The following is a 6,980-nucleotide window of genomic DNA, read 5'->3' on the forward strand; positions in this document are numbered from 1 at the left end:
CATTCATGAGGTCAGCTTCTAGAATCGCAGGCAAATCATGTCTTCTGATTTTCGTAGGAGGCAGGCTTGCCAGTTTCATCTTCTTGCGCCAGGTTTGTCTTCTTGCCAAACGCCAGACGGTCCATGCATCTCGAAAAGGTCTTTGCTCACATTTCCGAGGCTTCTGATTTGTTGCAGAGATCTGTCAGACCTTATCTTTTAGTAAACGGATCATTGGCGCTGTCCTGGCGAATACACAGCTTGATTGTTCGACTTTGCCTTAAGATTTCCTTTGTCGGTACTGAGTTACATCTTACTCAGCTTCTTTGATCGGCTTTGCCTTTAAGCGTTATTCCATAGAAGACTTTTCTTTTAACGAGGCTGAGTTACACTCAACTCAGCTTCTGCTGTGTGTCTTTGCTTATGCTGACTTCGTTCTGTCTTTCTTTTTATGAACACTTAGTTCCTGTTCTCATTAGTTAATATACTCAACATTGAACAAACACATTAGTACAATTAAATCAAAGCACTTAAATTTAATTGTCTTAATCATGGGATTAACTTAAATAATTTTGTCAAATCAAAATCATGTGGAAAGGTGTTTCAACAACTTTTTGGACTGGTTGTAACCATTTATTTTCTCATACCACCGCGCTTCGATTTCTCCATATCGTCTAGATGAGTATTGTTATCTCTACAAAATTAATTAGCGAAACTAATGACAACATATTGAAGGAAAATAGACAAGTCTAGGCGCATCGGAAATATAAATTATCTATTTCCCTTTTTCCAAGATCTATTAATCGTTATTTCATATAAAGAGGGATTAAACAAGTGTACCTTTTCTGAAGATCTATCTACCGTTGCAAACGAAGTGCCCACAACTTCTCAACCGTGTTTCACGAACAATGGAATCAATAGAAAAATAAAACGGTTAGTAATCAACCAATGAATAGCAATCTAAATTGATTGCCTCTAAAGGAATCGACACGAGATAAAAAAAAAAAGAGTAAACGAAGCAGTAATTAAGACGAGATAAAGTCGGAAGAAATTCTTAGCCTCTTGAATATGCCATGGCAGAAATTCATAGTTATGGGGACTATTTATAGTCTTTCAAATATTAACCCTAATCACATTAGGTTTAATCACTTAATTAGAATCATATTCCAAATAGGTTTACTAATAGATAAATAAATAAATATTATCATTATTTTTATCTATATCTTAAATAAATATTATCATTATCTTTATCTATATCTTAATATAAATAAATAAATGATAATCCTAATCTAATTAGATATTTATTTATGTTAGGGATTTAATTTAATTAATTAGAATCCTTTCCGAATAGGATTACTAATTAGATATATAAATAAATATAATCATTGTCTTTATTTATATCTTAATATAAATAGATAATAATCATAATCCTAATTAGATATTTATTTATGTTAGATATTTAATTTATTAGAGATATAATCGCATTAAACCTTCTAATTAATATTATCCCATAATCAGATAATATAATTATAACAATAATCTAATTATAATTATCAATTAAATTATGAGTTAATTACAAAAAAGTACCATGTAGTTTGGACTTTTTGCAATGTGGTGCATGTGGTATTTTTTTTCAAACACAACCATGTGGTTGTCACCGTTAGACAAATCAAGGAGACGACCAGAATTCTGTTAAAAAGCTGACGTGGCACAGGTGCATTTTTGGGAAAAAATTGACTTTTTTTGAGTTGACCTTCTTCTTCTTCTTCCTTCTCTCCTCCTCTCTCCTTCCATTGTTCTTCTCCTTCCTCCTCTCTTCTCTTCTTCTTCTTTTTTTCTTCTAATTTTTATTTTAAATTCTGAAATTTCTAGAATTCTAGAAATTTTAGAACGTCTGGAAATTCCAGACGTTATTCAACATCTGGAACCAGACGTGATGAACGTTTGGAAAATCCAGACGTGATGAACGTTTGGGTTTCAGACGTCTTCAATTTCTGAGAAATTTCAGAATTCTATAAACTTCAAAAAATTCAGAATTAAAAAAAAATAGAAGAAGAAGAAGAAAAAAGGAAGAAGAAGAAGAGAAGAGAGGAGGAGGAAGAAGAATAAGAGAAGAGATGAGGAAGAAGAAGAAGAAGAAGAAGAAGAAGAAGAAAAGAAAGGAGGAGGAGGAATGGAAGAAGAACCATGGAAGAAGAAAGAGATGGAAGGAAGAGAGAGCGAAAAAATAAAAAAAAAAATCGTTTTTCCCATAATACCATGTGCCACGTCAGCTTTTTAACAGAATTTTGGTCGTCTTCTTGATTTGTCTAACGGTGACAACCACATGGTTGTGTTTGAAAAAAAATACCACATGTACCACATTGCAAAAAGTTCAAACCACATGGTACTTTTTTGTAATCCCTAATGTATAAAATTCGGCCCATATACTTCCTCTCTCTTAATTACCATTCCGTCCTCCGGTTCCAAGTCTCATGTGCGGCCCATTAGGTTTTTATCGTTGTTAGCCGTATATATGTATTGGAATTAATTCAACCTGATTAATTTCAACTTATATATAACGAAATGACTTCGAGAGCTGTTACTAGCAGAACCTTAGACATTCCCCCAGTGCGATAAGAAGTCAGGTTGAATACTAACATTTACCTTTCCGTATTAGGTCTAGTATAATTCGATCATTCATTAATTATATCCTTCAGACAATTCTTATAACCATGGAACGTGTCATGTTACATATAACGAATAGTCTGTTATACTTGTCCGGGTGGAATTAACTATGAAAGATAACTTAAGTGAAATCTCCATTTCTACTTTTAACTCTATCACCTTGCAAGGATTTCAGTCAATTCACCACAAACGGCCCTTTGGATATATCTCCTACTTATCAGAAGTGACTTATGCTCAATCTAACATTACCTATCCTGCAATTACTTTAGGGATAAGTACAAAAAAATGTCTGTGGTTGACCTATTTTCCAAACGCGAACTTGTGGTTTTTTTTTACAAACAGAGGCATGTGTTAAACGTCGTTAGCAAACAGAGGCCAAATTGACTAACGGTGTTAAAATTCAAAAAGAAAAGAGTTAATTTGATCCTTATATTTATTTATTTTATAAATCAACCGCCCTAATTATCTAATTATCACAAATAAACCCCAAAATCAAAAATAAAAATAAAAAATACCATCTTCACCATCTCTTTTTAATTTTTTAATTTTCCTTCTTCTTTCTCTCTCTCCTCTCTTCTTCTTCTTCTTCCTCCTCTCCTCTTCTTCTTCTTTTCTTCTATTTTTTTTTTTTAAAAATTGATTCCAGAATTCTAGAAAATTCCAGAAATTCTGGAAATTAAAAAAAGAAAAAAAAAAGAAGAAAAAAAGAAGGAGAGAGAGAGGATAAAGAAGAAAAAATGAAGAAGAAGAAGAAAAAGAAGAAGAAGAAGAAGAAGAGAGAAGAAGATTCTATTTTAATCTATTTGAAGAAGAAGAAGAAGAAGAAAATGGTGGGTTTTTTTATATATATTTTAATTTTAATTTTATTATTTTTTATTTTTATTTTTGATTTTGGGGTTTATTTGTGATAATTAGATAATTAGAGGGTTAATTTATAAAATAAATAAATATAAGGATCAAATTAACTATTTTCTCTTTGAATTTTAACACCGTTAGTCAATTTGGCCTCTGTTTGCTAACGACGTTTAACACATACCTCTGTTTGAAAAAAAACCCACAAGTTTGCGTTTGCAAAATAGGTAAACCACAGGGATTTTTTTTTGTACTTATCCCATTACTTTATGTGATACCCAACCCCGCTCCCACACACCCCAGGGCCTCCCCTGTAGTGGACCGTGCTCGCACAGAATCAAAGCATCACACTTCATAATCCAGAATCACTAATTAGTGATTGTTTGAGTCCGATGATTACTTATACCTACTAACACCAATGAGATGAACAGTTGACACTTATATAAATCTATACATACTGTTATCTCAAGTCGGGTCCCAATCCTAATGAACTCCTTCACCGGATCCATATAACTGTCTAGATATCTAAATATCTAAAGCTTGTGAGATCAGCTCTCTGTCTCGACATAAAATACTGTTACATGCAAGTCTCAACAGTAATATGTCAACCCATTTAACATATTACTTGACTTAGATTGATTTTAAGTTTATTGACTTATTATAAAGTATAGTCTCACTTCATGCTTATACGAACACTTTATGATCACTTAAATAAACTTGAGATTTCTTTTATTTGAGTTAATTAGTTCTCATGAAAGATCAATGCCTTTATATAGTTTAATATATCTTATAAAATAAATGATAATCAACAATTTGTTGGTCCCTTATAACGTTACAAGTATAGTTCCAAGGGGGGGTTAGGAACTATTTAAACTTTTTGAAACTTAGGGCAGACTTCCTTTTACAATCTTAGCAACTGAGTATAACAAGAGTACCTTCCTCTATACCTCTACTCAATCCTAATCTCTCGCTGAGTACTATAACCGAGTACTCAGCCTCTCCTTTCTAATCTCTAGAAATGATAAGTGTTTGTCCTAAACAATGATTGCTAAGACACCTTAGATGATTGAATAATCACTCTAGACTTTTACACAAAAGATATGAAATATAGTGTAAGATTGCTTTGCTTTTTGCTTGCAGAACTTGCGTAGAAATTTGGTCAGCGTAATGGCTTGATCAAGTTCTGTGTAGAATGAAGCTTCTGATGGCACTATTTATAGAGACGTCTTGAGGCATCGGTCATTTCGAATTTTGAAATAACCGTTGGAGGGAAACGACTTCCTGTCGTTGTCATCCTGACTTGCTCAGAGCTCTCGGCCAATCAGATTTGAGTATCTTCTGTCCTCGTTCAGCTTTTGGTCTGCTCGGCAGAGTGTCTCTCCATTTATGGTAATGTCAACTAGACAGCATACTGTGTCGTCTGAACTTTACCCAAAGTGGAAACACTTTGTCTGGAAGTTTTCCTTTGCCAACTGCTGTCTTGTACCCTTTGTCGAATCAACTCAGCAGCTTCGTTCAGAAGTTGTTCCCTGAAGGTCTTCTAGATCCTTCTTCCGCTGAGTTGCGTTTTGTCCACAACGACAACGTTTTGACATTCACGGGCCGAGTTGCCTTGAACAGTTTGACTTGGGCTTTGACTCTTGTATTGAGCTTGGGCCTTTTAATCCTTATGTCTTATAAGCAATTTTTAACTCAACATTGAACAAACACATTAGTAGAATAAATCAAAGCATTTAAACTTAGTGTGTTTAGAATATGTTTTTAATTATACTTAAACAATTTTGTCAAATCAAAATTATGTGGAAAGGTGTTTCAACAAACTCCCCCGTAAGGGTTGAGCTACTGACTTAGTTTTACTCTAAACATTTAAAGGTTTAATCGAGTAAGTCTAAGGTTAGTTTTCAGATATAGGTCAGCTCATGGAACATATTCTATTTTACTCAGTGTTTAAGCGGAAGTTATAGCATTCAGAGAGCGCTGAGTAATTTGTTGTTCAATGAGTTTTATAAGACAATATTATATAAGCATATAAGTCAGTGTCAAACATGTTATCAGCTTGGGTTCAATCATTAAATTTTATAAGCATTAAACATAGCTGATTTAATTGAAGATACATAATGACATAATACATAGCATCGCATAAAAAACAATTCATAACTCAGAATTTGAACAGAAGATGCAAGTATTGATATTTCATATAGGTAGTCAGCGTTTACAAACAAAAGTTCAAGACAGGCATAGACATAGAGACTACATACTTAGCCTATACTGAGCTAGCCTATATCTATTTCTTTCTCTTTTGTTTGGACTGACTAGACTCATGCTGTGTTTTCGCTTGTTCTTTCTCCCCCGTTTTGGCAGCATCGGGAGGAGGTATCCTAAAGGCGTCGGTAAGGACGGCTCTGGTCAGTTCTGTGGACGGCGCTTTAAGTCTATCGGCGCTTTCATTGACACCATCAAAGATAGCCATTCCATTATCTGATACCTCGGTAGGTATTTTAAGCTCAGCAGCGCTGATCATGCTGACTGTGAAGGCTGAAGATTTGCCTATCCATGTAAGTGCATCGGTCAGACCAGCAATGACTTGATGGAATGTTTTGAGTAAGTAGGTGTCATTGTATTGACGCTGAACATTGCTGTGACGTATGTGGTTGAAGGTTTGTCTGGTAATAGACATCATTTCATTTTGCTTCATAGCGTCAGTATCCATCTCTTGCTTGTTCAGATTCAGCAGTCGAACGGCCTCACCAATTTGCTCTACTGAGCACTAAGAATAGGAGACCATTTGCTCGTTGGTTTTGATTTGCTCGGTGTGAAGCTGAGCAAAGAGCATTTTAACTTCATCGGAAGTAGCATAGCGTGTGTTCGCAGCTGACAAAGTCTGAACTTGTTCGTGAAGAGCATTGAGATGTTGAACTGTTGTCAGCTGGATCTCAGCCAGCTTTGCAATGGAATCCTGCTTAGCTTGCTGTGCTTGAAAGGTAATGATGACGTTCAGCAAATCCTTGAATCCCTTAACTTCGTTGAGAAGCTGAGTGACTTGGGAAAGCTGAGTTGTCTCAATAGTTGAGGACCCAGCAGCAGGAGGAGTAGCTTGTTGAAGGTCTTTGATCAAAGCTTGCACTGAGTCGATTATTCTTTTGCCAGACTCAGTGGCATTTAAGTAACTTTGAGAGCCTTCATTGACATCAGTATGACCGGTTGGAAGAGGAGTTAGAGGAATGACATGGCCAGTGACTGGAAGTGTGGTTCCAATCTGCACTTGAGGTTCTGGTAGAACTGATTGATCGGCAGACATGTTGAGTGGAGAAGAGGTAATTCTTATGCTGTCAGTGCTGACTTGAGCAGGAATGTCCTGAGTCAGTGGAATGCTTGTGGGAACAGCATTGACAGGAATCGGCTCAACTTGACTTATTGAGTTTGCGGAAGCATTCAATTCGGCGTGTTCCTTTGGTGAAGAAACAGAGGCTTGCTTTTCAATC

Source organism: Euphorbia lathyris, chromosome 1 (assembly GCF_963576675.1).
Source record: "Euphorbia lathyris chromosome 1, ddEupLath1.1, whole genome shotgun sequence".
NCBI classification, from domain to species: Eukaryota; Viridiplantae; Streptophyta; class Magnoliopsida; order Malpighiales; family Euphorbiaceae; genus Euphorbia; species Euphorbia lathyris.